Source organism: Paroedura picta, chromosome 3, assembly GCF_049243985.1.
Source record: "Paroedura picta isolate Pp20150507F chromosome 3, Ppicta_v3.0, whole genome shotgun sequence".
Classification (NCBI taxonomy): Eukaryota; Metazoa; Chordata; class Lepidosauria; order Squamata; family Gekkonidae; genus Paroedura; species Paroedura picta.
Window position 1 is genome coordinate 131952045 of NC_135371.1, and position 16526 is coordinate 131968570.

A 16526-nucleotide genomic window follows, 5' to 3' on the forward strand; every position below is an offset into this window, starting at 1 on the left:
GTCGGGGCCCCTTCCTTTCCCATCCCCTCCAGGTCCATCATTGGCCACTGGAGTGGGGAGAGGTCGACATGGCCATATATGGTGATATCAGCCAATATATTTATTTATGTATTTATATACCGCCCTCCCCTGAGGCTCTCACCCAATTAGAGAAACCCTTCCAGGGCCATCAGGATACCCCAGCGTTTCACGATACTCTGTTCGAGAAGGCCTGGTTTAGAATAACTATGTGAAAGAACCCTGTGCAGGAAAGTAAGAATGAAAAGATACTCCTAGGGATTCTGGTGAGACCCAGATAGCTAGAAGAGGAAGAGAAGAAGACAAAGAAGAATTGGTTCTTATATGCCGCTCTTCTCTACCAGGGGGACCCTCAAAGCGACTTACAATCGCCTTCCCTTTCCTCTCCCCTGTAAGGTAGCAGACACCCTGTAAGGTAGCTGAGGCTGAGAGAGCCCTGATATTACTGCTTGATCAGAACAGCTTTATCAGTGCTGTGGCAAGCGCAGGGTCACCCAGCTGGGTACATATGAGGGGATGGGGAATCAAACCCGGCTCTCCAGGTAAGAAGCCCGTGTTCCTAACCACTACACCAAGCTAGTGTATGGCAGCCTCCTTTGTAAAATCCATATGGTCATATGAACATATTTGTATGTTTTAAGCCCCCAAATTGATTAATTTTACTTATTCATGAGCATGAATAGATTTTGGGGGATCACTTTAGGGTTGCCAGATCCCTCCAGGCCACTGGCATGGAATGTGTTGGTAGTTTGGCAGATTCAGGTTGGGAAAGGCCTAGAGTTTTGGGGATGGTCCTCAATGATGTAAAATGTCATGAAGTCTACCCTCCAAAGCACCATTTTATCCCATGGGAACTAGTCTCTGTAGTCTGAAGATGACCTGAAATTCCAGGTGATCTCCAGGTTCCACCTGGAGGCTGGCATCCCTAGGTAGCTCTGATATTTTATAAAGAAGGATCTGTAGCTCTAAGTTTCTATTCCCTCACCTCATATGTTAATTACTTTAGCATAACAGGGGGCTAAAAGCAGATTGCCTAAGGACAGACGGAATAGAACAGTGGCAACAGCTACCTAGTGTTGGGTCCATTCCGCACAGGTTTAATGTAGCAGGAGTGTGGCAAATTGTAATCGCTACTAATATGCAGTTATGACGTCATACACAATCTGCCACACTCCTGAAACAGTCCCGCTAAAAGCGCTTCGTTGTAGCGCTTCCAGGGATATCCCAAAAAGTGGATTCACCCTCTGGAAAGCACTACACTCTTGCAAAAAATCTGAAACAGTTTTGAAAAAGTTCTGTGCATTACCATTGTTGCGGTTTCAGCAAAGTCCCTCCCCCGGCTCTCTCCTCTGAACTTCCGGCGAAGCAATCACCATTTTTTTTTCTAGGAGCGAGTGGAGAGCAACGAACCGGCGAGCCTTCATTCACCCAGCAAGGCTTCTCTGGATGCAGTCCCTCCACAGAGCTGCTTTAAAGCTCGCCTCAAGTCACCAAGCACAACACATCCCCGTTTGCAAGTTCCCTTTATTTTTGGCCGAAAATTGCGCCCGTGCATGGGGGGGGGGTTTCACTCGGGAGAGCGTGGCAACAATGAATCGGCAGCTCACACGCCAGCTGCCAGCTAGATGAGTCTCTACGTTAGGAGGAAGCAAGGAATCAAGGCATATTCATTGCAACATGTTTTTTTCTTTTTTTAAAAAACATGTTCTTAAAGGCAAAGGGGCTTTTCCGGAGCATGGTAACAACCGCCCATTGGCTGCTTGCTTGATTGACGGCCAGGGGCGGGACAAAGCATGGCAAAAATCGCTTCCTTTCTAGCGATTTTAGCTGAGACCAGAAACTTGTGGGAAACGATTGAAACGCAACTGGATTCCACTACAAAGGTAGGTATACGTTACGCCGAATTCCACTATTTTAAATTCCGTTTTTTCTTTCTGAAAGCAATTTGCCACATTGAACCTGGTGCGGAATGGGGCTTGCTATTGAGAAACAATCACAAGAGTTTAGACATCCTGATAAGCAGGAAGTTGATGGCAACAGGCACAAATGCAGTTTATTCTCATGCTTGGGTGACTCTCCCAACATTGCTTCCCTTACTTCTTTCTCCTCACATAGGAGTGCAATTGAAGGCCTTATGATCTGGGAAGCCTTAATTCAAATTCATTCACCAAGACATCTAAATGCAGATGTCTGGGTAAATGAGGATTTGCTCCCCCTTATCAATTTGTGGAGAAGATGCCAGCCCTAATCTTCTCAGGGGCCTGTATTTGGGTGTGACAGTGAAATGGAGTCTGATTAAAGGCTTCCCAAAAGGGGAAGCCTTCAATTGTCCTCTAAGACAGTGATCTCCAAACCCCGGTCCGTGGATCAGTCGGTACCGGGCTGTGGCTCCTCCTCTCTTTCCTCCCCAGCTGCTGTCTCGGGGGCCACTCTGCTACCAGCTCACCTTTGGTGCTCTCTAGCGGCCGCCATAGCTGGGGCTCCCCCTTGGCGTAGCACTGCGCAGTTGCTGCTGGCAGCGCTCCCCAGTGGACGGCAGGAAGTTAGGGGCACCGGCGGGAAAGCAAGTGGAGCAGGGGCTCAGGATGCAGCGACAACCTATGATCTTAAACAGTTTTGGAGTTCCTGCAAAACTGAGATGTTCTGCCAGGCCTTTGAGGCCAGGCAATAACATCATGAGATACTGGCCTCTCTACTCTAAACATCCACCAACAGAAACACCCCCACCCCAAACTCTGATCAGATAAGGACACAAATAATAGGAGGTGGTTTTTATAAAGGATATATTGTTTTATTGTCTATCGTGTATTTTTAACTGTTGTTAACCACCCTAAGCCAACAAGGATAGGGGAGTATACAAATAAAATATTTATTCATTTTTATTTCAGTTCTTATTTAACTGGTGAAATTAGCTATTAACAGGAGACTTTAGCAAGAGGGGGTAACAGGGCTGTTCCCTTAAAAAAAAACCTCTAAATAAGCAGTCAGATGTAAATTGGGAGTGTTCTTTATTGAGAGACTTGAAGAGGTACAATGATGCACACAAAAACATGTGGAACAAACACACAAGATTGTCTAAGGAAAGCAAGGGGTGAAAACGGTGGCAATATTATACTCTGGTTTCTCTTCAGATCGTATAAATATTATTCTCTTTGTTATTACTATTATCACTTTGTTATTACTACTATTGTTATTACTGTTATTTCTATCCAGCATAATAACTGAGTGATGTATTGTTCCTCTATGTTGCATGTGAACAGCCCTGAGCCTTAGGGAAGAGCGGTATATAAATGTTGTCAATAAAAGTCCACATATTCAATTGTGAAATGGCCAGCTCTTTGTGGAAAGGAGGAAGAAAGCCTCCCTTCAAGTATGCAGTGTGTGTAAGGTGCCCAGAATACACACAAGTTAGGTGCTGGGTGCTCTATTTTATAGGGACAATGTTACCTCAGGCAATGGTGATGTGCTAACCCCTAAAACAATATGTGGTATATTTTTTGTATATATGTACTAAGCCCATCTGCTCCTTGTCCAATATCTGTATGATTTAGTTCAGTACTTTTGCGTGGAGCTCATGCTTGAGCCTCCAGTTTGTATGTTAGCTGAAGCTGTTGTAGTTGTCTCCCTGTAAATAAACTGCTGATGTTTTGAACCAACCTATCTTTGCTGACTGGACCTGAGCATGGGTGCCAGAGGGAGTACTATAACCAGGAGACACATGATCGGTTTATCTGGGTATGGACATTACTCCAGAAGAAACCTTAATGGGTGCCCAGGAAATATGATTGCACTACCTGAGTAGAACTAGAGGTGTTAATGTTTCCTGATGACCCTTTTACTGGATGGGGAGCTATTAAGGGGGGATAATGTGTAAGAAATTCAGGGTTTCTACAGCCTCCTTGGGATCACCTGGAAGTGTGAGATAGAGCTGTCATCCTCATATTGTCATACCTACTCCAGATGTATTCACCCAGTGGTTTTGTGTTGATGTTAAAGAGCATTTGGGACAAGAAGAAACCTTGTTGGATGCCATAGGCCAAAGGATATGAAGCTGAGCAGCCATTCCCCAGCACCGTCTTCTGAAACCTACCTTCTAAGTAGGACTAGAAGCAGCTGTTTTGGGTTGCATTATTTATCTTCCAAATATTGTTCCCTTGGCTGATCTCAGGATTTATTTGCCTACTAGAGTTTCTAGCTTTGTTGATGGGCCAGCTTCTGTTCCCTTGAGAGCAGAATGATGCAGAAGTTGACCAGTACTGAAGGTGTCAGCTGTAAAGTTGTGTAATGCTTAAGTAGTCATTACTTTTGTCTTCTTGATGCTCAGCTATAACCCCACTTTGGCACTATCTGCTTTAACCTTCATCAGGAGTTGTTTCAAATGTTTGCTGTTTTCTGCCAGTAATGTGGCATCATCTCATATTATCCCCCAAACTTCCCGCCCAGAGATGTTCACCCACACACAGACACAATAAGCTCTTCATGTCCAGGTGCCATCCAGGAATGCGTCCAATAATGATAACATGCCTAGCATTGGCCTTGGAGTGCCCAGAGTTACTACTTTCAGTGAAAACAGTGCTTGTTACTTTGCTGGATAGTTAGCAGACAGTTCAGGCTTAGAGAACACACAGACAACATGGCTACACGGAGGCTAAGACAGAATAAATCATGGCAGTAATCAGAGGATTCTGACACATATCTCAAATCGTTACTCTTTCTTCGACCAGCTTTCACTGCACCTTAATCTAAATCTAATCGAGCTTTCCCTATTATATACAACATATAGATTAAAGACGCAGGGAAATAAAATGCTCTGTTTTAAATACTCTATTTCTGACTCCTTTGTCTACTGGAAACCACTCTGTTTCTCCATATTCTGTCCTAACAGTAAACTCTTGTCTGGAGTTGTGCATCAAAACAATCAGATGTAGTGACATACTCATTTCTTTTAAAACCAACCATAGCTTTTCCTGAATAGGGGACACTCCGGTTACATAAACATTATACATTGTAAAAGCATTCCATGTCTCCCACCAAGTGGCGAGAAGTTCCATGGGCATCATGTAATTTCCTTTGGATAAGATGATTACAGACATTTGGAGCTCCTCCGCCAGTCGTCCGGTTGAAGCTGACAGACTTAACACCATCTGCTGGCCCCCAGACATCTCTTCCATGTCCTGAACCCAACTGACTGCCCTACAGGTTTGGCTTGAAAAGTTCTATTGTATAGTTAATTTTATAATATTGTTACTTAATACTGGTTCTTACTGTTATAGTTATTGTTATTATGATTACAATATATACCCCTATGTTTTATGAGCCTTACAGGAGGGCAGTATAATAATACAATCAATCAATAATGGCATTATAATACAATCAATCAATCAATAATGGCATTTTTACAAAGACACAAATAGAATGTAAGTAGAAGGGAAGAACCTATGCACCAGTTCAATAACCCCACATCACATCCACAGAGAAAGATCTGCCTTGCAGTGTGCCAACCCACGGCTCTGCCTCTCTGTTTCTCCTTTTCTGAACACAAACGGCTGGCATATGCACTAGCACACCTTCTCTGATAAATCCCGAAACAAGAGGTATCAAGAAGCCATATCCTGATCATTCTCTCCTACTGAGGGACTGTCTATAGCCATTAAAGAATATTAACATTCCTTTTCAAAGGCCAAGGCTCCCATTGAACATTGCCTCTTAGACTTAGACAAAGCCATAATTCCTATTCATAGAAATCAGACAGCAATCTCAGGGTAGCCCAGCGGCTAATGACTGTAATTGTTTCCATCTTCATAACCAGCAGGATGTTCCAGGGTTAGGCTTCTTGTGAAGAATACTGGAAACCTTTGGTATTTAAGTTATTGGTTGATATTCTGGTTGCCTAAAGCTCATAATTGCAGATGAATAGTTGTGTAGTGTGCAATAGCAAAATAAAGCAAGTGTCCAGTGGCACCTAGAAGGATCTGAGGCACCCAGGAGGATTCAAGGATAGTCCCTGAATATCACAGGATTCCTGTTTCATGTTGATGAAAAGCATAGAATTTAATTAAAAATTAATAATAGAAAAATTTGTTAGATTCAGTAGTAAGTACAAGAATTCGGTTTTGTAAGAAGAAACTATTACCAACAAACAGAGCTTTGTAATATACAAATGTAGACAGTTTATTTAACAGCACTTCAACTTTCAGAACATAGTTACTGATACTAAGCATACAGTCTCTGGGTTGTCACAATGATTATAATAAATCAGTCCCCCATATTCTTGATTTTAGGTGCCCTGTCCTCACAATAAATCTTTGTGTCTAGCTGTTACTCAAATTAGATATTGATTGGGAATTTAGCAAGTGTGGGATACCAATGGAATCCCCACCAATGTATATAAGTCATTCCATTATAAACTCTCTAAATCTGCTTTTTCCAACCTGTTGACCATGGAGGAGCCCCCAAAATATTTTCCAAGCTTCAATGAAACCGTAAGTGCATGTTCAGTGCTCATTCCACCAGGTGGGGGCCAGGACACAGAAAGCTCTGGCCCTGGTTGAGGTCAGATATGCTTCTTTGGGGCCAGGGATCACAAGCCAGTTGAAAGTGGTGGAACGTAGGGCTCTTTGGGGGGTATAGACAGTGAGGTCCTTCAGGTACATTGGGCCCAGATCGTGTATGGCCTTAAAGGTGATTATCAAAACTGTAAGTCTGATCCAGAATTCAACTGGTAGCCAATGAAGTTGTTAGAGGGCAGGCCAGATGTGGAACCTCCATGGTATTCTTTTGAGGACCCTTGCCACTACGTTCTGGACCAACTGTAGTTTCCAGATCAAAGATAAGGATAGGCCCGCATAGAGCGAGTTGCAGAAATCCAATATAGAGGTGACCATCATGTGGATCACTGCGGCTTGGTTTTCCAGAGTCAAGTAGAGTAGCGATCCCCAACCTGTGGGCTGCGAACCACATGTGGTCCGTCGACTAACTGGAGGTGGGCTGCGAAGGACGCCTTCTCCCCCCCCCCCCCGGCCCTTTACTTCATCCACGATCCGGCAGGCGCACATGAGACTATCTCGTTGCAGAGAAACAAGCTCAGGGTTCCCACTGATTTGTCATTGTCATGAGTTAGAATTTCCATGAAAATAAAATGTTCCTTATGCTCATTGTTGTGGCTTGTCTGTATCTTATTTTGAAGGGATGTTTAAACATTACCATAGTGATCAGAGAGCGTTAGGGCAGTGGTTGAGAGTAGAGGAGTAAACTACCCCCCCCCCACCGGGCCTCAGTAAAATTGTCAAGCGGTGAGTGGTCCCCGGTGATAAAAAGGTTGGGGACCACTGAGGTAGAGCACTAGTAGTCTGGCTTGGCAGAGGTGGTAGAATGTCAGCCAAGCTACTCTTGTGACCTGCACCTCAATAGAGAGAGGAGCGTCAAGGATCACGCCCAGGTTCTTGGCAGAGTGAGCCACAGATAGCTGCACACTGTCCAGGATGGGCAAACGTGCTTCCTCGCTTGGACTCTTCCAGAAGGGGTGAGCTTCAGATGACTCTGCTTGAGCCATTTTGTCATTGCTTCCAGATACTGAGTGGATCATGTGTGTATAATAAAGAAACTGGAAGGCATGTGATTATCTTGTTTGGACTATAATTGGGTGGAGTTTTAATGAATCTCTCAGGAAAAGTCACACAAAAAAAACATAATTGTATTACCTGAATGAAACTAAAACCTGAATGAAACTAAAAACCCTAAATTTTAGATGCTGGATAGGTCGGGCAGGCTGTTAGTGATTATCTAATTGAGTTTTGGAGGCAAGAGGGGAAGGAAAGGTTTCAGGGTTGATGGAATTAGCAACACCTTTAGAAGCTCTATTGTCCTGCAGATATGCGTTGCTATTTTTGAATGGGGAGAAAATGTCAGCGGTTAGTCAGCCCCTGGGGGCCTGCAGTGACATAATCCAAGGAATCCAAATAGTTCCTGGAAGTGTGGCATTTGGTTGGTGTGTACAGTTCAATTTCTGCTTGGGAGCAGACAGTGCAATTTGGTCAGTTTGGATACCACTGACATAAATTTGTACATTTTGGCCAGGTGAAGCAATTGCCGGGCAATGCAACACAATCTGAAGGTGATCTTGGAGAAGGGTGTTTGCAGGCAAACTTCCCCTCAGCGAGGAAGGCTCTGGCCACTAACACAATTTGCAGTGGTTTTGTAATATCTTTTTATTAAGATAAAACAGAATATACAGGTTAAGAAGATGAGTATCAAGGTGGCATACAAGCAAAGGTACTCACAAAATGGCACTACACTGCTCTCCATTTGGGTCCTTATTCCCAGATAGTTACAGGATCACTGGAACCAGGTCTGAAAAAATGTGGAGTCACTAGCAAGGTAAACTGGGTAACTGATGCGTGTTTGTTGATAAATCACAAGCTTTCACATGATACCAAAATTAGCTGGGAACAATGCTCAGTTCAGTAAGATAGCAGCTCAGTGTTGTGAGCCACCTGCTCTCAAAACTTCATGTGATTGTGTAAACAATATTAGGACTAAACAATCTACATTCCTACTTTTCTTGAATGCTTTGTCTACTGATGCTTAGATCACTTTTTCTTCAAATCAGGTTTAATTGAACTGTTTTTTAAAAAGCGCTAATTTCTCCACAACGTTATTGGCTACTGGGCTGAATGTTGTAAGCCTAACTGCAGCGTGGTGATAACAGGATGGCCAGGGCTCTACTTTGCTGGGGTGTTTTAAGGATAAACCCAGTGCTGAGAAGCAATGATGAAGCATTACAAAGAAAGAGTGCTGCTCATCTCTGCAAAGTGTTCAAGATGTTCATATCTAGATCTCTTGTGGTTATCGTTCTGAGCTGAATGAAATCTTTCTTTTTAAAAAGCTGTATCCTTAGCAGATGGCAAATTAAAGTGTCCTATAGGTTTTAAGGTTGATTTGTTCCCTCCTCCAATGTATTGCATCTCTGCTTAGCAAGAATGATTCTTGCTTATGAACTTGAAGTCAACTTGGCTTATGAATCGGAGGTCCACCTAATTTCCATCCTTTGTTTCCCCTTCAATAAAGGGGGGGGGAGGTTGACAAAAGAGAAGGGAAGAAACAGACCCACAAAAAGATAAGTTGCCACCGTAATGAAAAAAGACGGAAAGACACATATTGTCAAACTGTGGCTCTCCAGATGTCCATGGAATACAATTACCATGAGCCCCTGCCACCACATGCTGGCAGGGGCTCATGGTAGTTATAGTCCATGGACATCTGGAGAACCACAGTTTGGCCACCCCTGCTATATATACTCAAGCAAGACTGTTACAGGACCAAATAATATCAGCTATATCATCCAGGGCTCCTCTACCTGCACATTGTCTGATTTATTATGTGCCAGCAATGCCATTCTACTGCCTACACTGGAGAAATATTTTGTTTTCTGTGTGAAAGAATTAATGAACTCAACTTGGACAGAAGAAAGCACAACATTCAAAAACAAACAGGGAAGCATTTACTCTCCTGGACATTATTTTACAGACCTGAAAGCCACTGTTACAAGAAAACGTGCGCGCACGCGCGCGCGCACACACACACACACACAAACTTCAAAGGGAATATACAAAATGCAAGTGCTGAATTTTAACTCATCAAAAGTGAAACAGTACATCTCATCCTGACCGCAACAGTGACTTGGCACCTTCAGTCATTACATTCTAGAACAGTTCTACAAGTGTTGTTGGCTCACCAGATTTTTTTAAAAAGTTGACTTGGCTGTTCTTTACATGCTGTATCAGACTATAATCTTGTATAAGGTGACCAGATTTTAACACTGGTAAAGCGGGACACCATTGACCGGGGGAGTTCTTGAGTAAAAATTTTGTCTATATGGAGCAACAAAAAATTTTATAGAACGCAAAAAGTGGGACAATCTGGTCACCTTAATCTTGTACCAATATCATTTAACTTCCCTTAAACCGTCTATCTGTTGAAACCTCTGTTCACCATTCAGTATGTATAACCTCTAATCCTATTGAATTATGACAGGGCTCACACATTGCCTTTCTCCAGCACTGAGATTACACTTGAAAGATGCCCGGTGTGATTCACACCAGCCCTTGACTTCTTCCCCCTGCAACTTCCCACGATGATTTTTCTTCACATATCTATCTGATGAAGTGGGCTGTGACTCATAAAAGCTTAGACCAAAATAAATGTTGTTAACTTGAAAGTGCCACTAAATGTTTGTTTTATTTTGCCGTGATGCCCTAATACAATTAACCCCTTGGCAATGACCTTGGACCAATCGCTTTCTCTTATCATAGCCTACTTTTCAGGGTAGATAAAAGGCATGCCATGCTGAGCTCTTTGGAGGAAGGTGGTGATACAAACTGAGTGGAGTGAATAGAAGATTCAACCCATTCATTAAGCTTTGAAATGTAGCTGACTTGACTGAAATTCTTTCCAATATTCAGATGCATTTAGGGAAGTCCGAAAGTCTTCAGTGTACTGGTACAGTTTCTGTTCAGCCATGGCAGGGCAGCCTGGTAGCAAGAAGGAGAAAATGAAGAGATGGACAAGTACAGTTAGAAGAGTGTATTATTGATATGGTTGGCCAAGGACGACTGCATGGATTGGTTTCTTGACACATTGTTTCCCCCATATCCAGAAACAGTTTATCCTATATGCTGCTTTTCTCTACCCAAAGGAGTCCCAAAGTGGCTTACAGTCACTTTCTTTTTCCTCTCCCCACAACAGACACCCTGTGGGGTAGGTGAGGCTGAGAGAGCGCTGACATCACTGCTCAGTCAGAACAGCTTTATCAGTGCTGTGGCGACCCCAAGGTCACCCAGCTGGCTGCATGTGGGGGAGCGTGGAATCAAACCTGGCTCGCCAGATTAGAAGTCCGCTCTCCTAACCACTGCACCAAGCTGGCTCTCATATATAGTATGTGCAATGGGCCCTGCAGTTCAAGGGACACCACAATTCTGGGGGCTCTGCCATGCTGTAGTGCCCTACCAGCCCTCCGAACACTTGGCGACAGTGATCCATGCAATGGTCACTTGCAGACTAGACCACTGTAACTTGCTCTATGTGGGCCTACCCTTGGCTTTGACGCGGAAATTGCAGCTGGTACAGAATGCGGCTGCAAGGGTCCGCACTGGAACATCTTGGAGTGCCCATATTCAGCCGGTGCTACGCCATCTGCACTGGTTACCAGTCTGCTTCCGGATCAAGTTTAAGGTTCTGGTTTTAACCTTTAAGGCTATACGCGGCCTGGGTCTGGCTTATCTGCAGGACCACTTATCTGCTTATGCCCCCCACAGGGCTCTTCGCGCTGTGGGTATGAATTTAATGGTGGTCCCGGATCCCCAGGACATACGCCTGGCCTCGACAAGGGCCAGGGCTTTTTCAGCCCTGGCCCCAACCTGGTGGAATGAGCTCCTGGAAGGGCTGTGGGCCCTACAGGATTTGTCAGCTTTCCACAGGGCCTGCACGATGGAGCTCTTCTGCCAGGCTTTCGGTTGAGGCCAGGGCGACTCCCGGCATTGTCAGCTGTGGATCTCTAGCCAAAACCAACTAAGTCCCTCACTCCCAGATAGAGAGTGATAGACCTTGCTGGACGATATTGTGTTTTAATTATGTTTTAATGGGGTTTTATGGGAGTTTATTGTTTTTATGAATTTCTGTAAACCACCGCAAGACTTTGGTGAGAAGTGGTATATAAATATAAAGATAAATAAATAAATGGTTAAGGGGCTTTCACACAGTGATTGTTAGGGCATCTTCATACTTCTGCAACTTGTAGATCGCAAGAATGAAAAAAGGGTGATACACATGCTCTGTTAGTAACTGAATATGCACATCACACATTGAGCATGCATGTGGACCACAAGCTGCATAAGTATGAAGGTCACCTTAAATATTGGGACATTGCGCTTGTGTGTCTTGACAAGGTTCAACTCTATAAGGGTGGCTCAGAGGTGCAATCTCTCCCCAGTAGTTGTTGCTTTCAGACTGATGGTGCATTTATAGGTTTTCTGCAATTGCTTGCTTTTGCTGTTGCTCACCATTACCTTAGCAGTTGCTGAGAGACTGCAGAGGGAGGGGGGTGGGATTGCTTGCTTAAAGGACATACTATTCTGCAGGGTTGCAATACTGCACCATTCCTGCTGCATGCAGGGCTGAGGTTTCAGTGGCAACTCAAACCCACCCACCCAATTTATTAGATTGGCACATTTGCTTTCTGGCGTCTCTACGTTAGTAAAACGCATCACACTTCATAAGGGTTTTTTCCCCCTGCGTATTTTAAACTTCTAAAAGTCTGTGCCAACTTTAGAGGCCAAGACTGTGTTATCAGGGAGGCACATGGGCATGTGGGAAAAGAGAGAGGGAAAAGTCTCCTCTGGTGCCATTTTCTTGCAGAAAAACCCACTCCTGGGTTGTTTTTTACCTCCATTGGAGAGGTACCTGCACGTTTTCTCCAGCAGGAATACTGAACGGGCTTTTTCCAGTGAGAAAATAACAGCAGAGGAAAAGGTTAAAAGGTTTCCTATTTCTGCATCCTGCTCTTCTCCTTCATAAAGCAAACCTGTCAGCTGAATTTGCAAAAGGACAAAAGGCTATTTAAAATAACCCATGGAAGAAATCCTAAAGTGTAACTGGGTCCTTAATATGTCCAATTAATGAGTTTGTTTAGAGTGTGAAACAGAGATTTCTTTACAGTCCGTCCCAGTAATTCTGTTCCTCCAACCCATGGCAGAGCACAGTTTACACACTCACAATACTCTGTGTGTGTGTTGTGAATTGTTACTCATTGCAGTTGGTTACCTGTACAGGATCCAGCTTTGTAGTATGTCTGTTGGACTGGGATGTTGTACCTTTAGCTGAAGATGACCATCGTGGTATTGCTTTGGGGGCTTGAGGGGGGGGATCCCGTTGTTTCCAGTCCATTTCTTCCCTTAGCCACCCGGCTCTTCCCCGTGCAGCAGCAGCTGATCAGTCCCATGGCCATAAGGCTGATGGATGCATGTTTCTATCAGGCTCTCTGAGGAAGGGTTAGTCCTGAAGTTTAACAAAACATTGTGTTTTCAAGGGGCAAAATGACAAAGTCATTTGGCATTTCTAATGTGTTGGTGAATGAGCACCTGGTCTGGCAGCAGGGCTAAAATGGAACTCTGGTAAAATGGCTACAGGCAGTCACTGAGTCTTATTCAAGGAACAAGAGGCTGATTTGAGGTGGGATGAATCCAGGGCTTTGGGCAGAAGGAAGTTTTAGGCTTAATTTAGACATAGACCTTGGGCAAATTACCTTGTTGCTCTTTGCCTAGTCAGGAAGCAGATATAATACAATCATTCTGCTTTGCTGAAGTCCTGTAGATTCTAATTTGCTGTGAAGTGAACAGAGATCACCGAGACAAAAGGTGCTGTAGCACCTTAAGATGCCAACTGGAACATTGCCATGTGAGCTCTGACAGGACAAGAGTTTGTGTTGTGGAGTATACAAGAGGAGCCCAAGATCCTTGGGCAATCTTTGAAGTCCAAATGGAAAGTCTGGGAGTAAGGAGTGTGAAAAGCTAGGGAGATAACAGTTATTGAGAAGGGTGGATAGTGGATACTCCAGAACAATGGGAAGGTGCCCAGGATGTGCATGCTCAAGGCATGCCAGCCTCCAGGTGGGACCTGGGGATCCCCTGGAATTACAGCCCATCTCCAGACTATTTAGATCAGTTCCCCTGGTGAAGATGGATACTTTTGAGGGTTGACTCAAGATGGCACTGTGCCCCAATGAGATCCCTGTTCTCCACAGGTTTCATCCTCAAATCTCTAGGAATTTCCCAACCTGGATCTGGCAACCCCAGGAATAAGTCTGTGGGTTCAGCAATACTTGGACTCCAAGTTCTTAGAAAACAGCTCTTTATTAACAACTTCTATGGAACAACAGTCACACAAGTCAACTTATATAGATTTCAGGCAACCCGCCGAGGACTCTGATTGGCCCTTAACAGAGAAACCTGATTGGCCCTTAACAAGGGCCCCGGATTGGTCCCTTGTTAGAGTCTAATTTGCATTGCGATAGGTTGTCCATCATTGGATAAAATGCCCACCTTTACCTGCTTGTTTCTGGGTGGAGGGAAGGGAATCAGAGTTTCTCACAGATTGCCAAGACTGGGGGCCTGAAACACCTCTGGGGGAACCACTTGTTCGCTAAGGTGTGTGAGTTCCACAGGGATCAATTGGACTTCCTGGGCTTCCGTATTCCATCCCATGGTTTAGAATCATAGAATCATAGAGTTGGAAGGGGCTATACAGGCCATCTAGTCCAACCCCCTGCTATACACAGGATCAGCCCAAAGCATCCTAAAGCATCCAAGAAAAGTGTGTATCCAACCTTTGCTTGAAAACTGCCAGTGAGGGGGAGTTCACCACCTCCTTAGGCAGCCTATTCTACTGCTGAACTACTCTGACTGTGAATTTTTTTTTCCTGATATCTAGCCTATATCGTTGTACTTGTAGTTTAAACCCATTACTGCGTGTCCTCTCCTCTGCAGCCAACGGGAACAGCATCCTGCCCTCCTCCAAGTGACAACCCTTCAAATACTTAAAGAGGGCTATCATTTGAAAAATGTTTCCCCAGTTTGGAAATGGACTCTGTGGAACTGTCCCTGCCTAAGACTTATAAAAACATGCATGCTGTTTTCCATTCCAGCCAGCTTAAGCATGCCCTGCTCTCAGACCCTTGGCACCCAGATGCTGCCCTGCCTGTTCCAGTGTTTGTGGGTGAGCACACCCTTAAGAAGTGAAGGAGATCCTGGACTCTTGGCTGAACAGTATTTTGTGGTCTGGAAAGAATTCCTGTAGGGCGGGCAGGAGTGGGTTGATGCAGATCATGCCTGTGCCCCCAAATTGGTCCAGGCTTTCCACAAGCATTTTCTTGTGAAGCTGGCCCTGGGGTGACAGGAAGATGATTTGGGGGGGGGGGGGTCTGGATGGCATAATCAAGATTGATATTTGCCATGTCTTTTGATCTGTCTTTGTAACCCGTTTTATGACACGCTTTTGCTACATAGCCTGGTGCCCTGGTTGGTATCACTGGCTTGCTAAATGGACCTCCCAATCCTTGGAATGTTGAGTCTTCGAAGCCTGTAGCCGGTTCTTTCCTGTGCTCAACTCAAGGTGAGAAAAGCCATGCTCCTAACCCAATTGCCTAGGATATTGTCTCCTGGTCCTTGAGCCTGGAGAGTCTATCCATCAAGACCCTTTCGCACCTAAACGGTTGGGTACTAGGAGGGGCTGGACACTTCTAGTTAAAAAGGGAGTGCTTGCCTGAGACCCCAGTCTTAGCAAGGACCCCATGATGAGCAAGTCAATTTCCTTCAATAAATAACTTTCTCAAATGAAGTCTGGTTATTGGGAGTGAACTGGAGTTTCTCACACTGGCAACCCCTCTGTTCTCACAATGGCTGTTTCCTGTACTACGATTTTCTTTCCTGCAAGAACTAGCTTAAGTTGCCCTTGTAAATAATGCCAAGTGGCAAGGATTTCAACAAGTGTTTACTTCAAATCAAAGATTGGTATGTAGAGTAGGGATGTGTACAAACTGGCTCATGAAATATAGTTTGTCACAGATTCCAGCCAGTTCATGGTTCGCAAAGCAATGTTCGTGGAACGATGCCCAACTCAAACATTTCACAAACTTTGGTGCTGTTCATGGAGGTTTATGGTGATTCATGCATGATTACATTTCCAGACTGTCTGCTCAATTAAACTGCTTAAAAACTTACAGATGGGCAGAGTAAAAGAGCTCTATCACATCTCCCTGGAAAGCATGATGCTCACATTCCTATAACGGATGGAAAATAGTTTGGGAACCTAGTATTTTGCCCACCAGCGTTCAAAAGCAGAATTGGAATGACAGAAAGGCAGATATGACTAGACCTCCAATAGGGATCCCCCAAAATATCCCCATGACAGCTTGGCAGCCCCTCCCCTGCCACTCCCCAGCCCCACCAAATAAGTGAGGGAAACATGCACCTTTCTGGCCTCTTGTTGTAGGTTATGCAATCAGGGAAGTGGCTAGGTTTGACTAGTTGAAACACTTTTAGAGCACCATACAATTATATTTTGAAAATACCGATGGCACTAGACCCAAAGTTTCCAAAATGTCCAGATTTTAATTATAAGATTTAAAGTTGTTTTGTTAATTATGGAAAGATTCCTGTTTTCCATCATGAAGGGCTGTGGGCTTCCATACCTTCAAATCCCTGAACTAAGGAATCAAAGCCAGGATATAATAGTCAAGCTTAGAGTGGTCACACTAGCACATACTGCACTGATTCAAAGGGGAAGCAATTAATTATAGGCTGTAGAAGTTGCATCCCACATTACAAAATTCTTACCATCTAAGACTATGCAGCAGATCCATGTATGGATCATAATATTGCTACTCATATACAAGACATTTTCCTTGCATGGGCATGTGCTGGATTGCTTGTGGTATCCAAATGCAACTAGGCAATAAT

The 16526-nt window shown here is 44.2% G+C and overlaps 1 long non-coding RNA gene across 2 annotated transcripts in view; it reads right to left on the bottom strand.

Moving 5' to 3' along the window:
• Window positions 1–6304: 6304 nt before the first annotated feature.
• The window catches only part of LOC143832858 (uncharacterized), a 28365-nt gene continuing 18143 nt past the window's right edge, over window positions 6305–16526 (bottom strand). For both annotated transcript variants that reach the window (XR_013229426.1, XR_013229427.1), the window contains exons 3-4: window positions 12835–13068; window positions 6305–10547 (exon numbers count right to left, since the gene is read on the bottom strand). This is a non-coding gene — a long non-coding RNA (uncharacterized LOC143832858). The remainder of the gene's footprint in view (window positions 10548–12834; window positions 13069–16526) is intronic.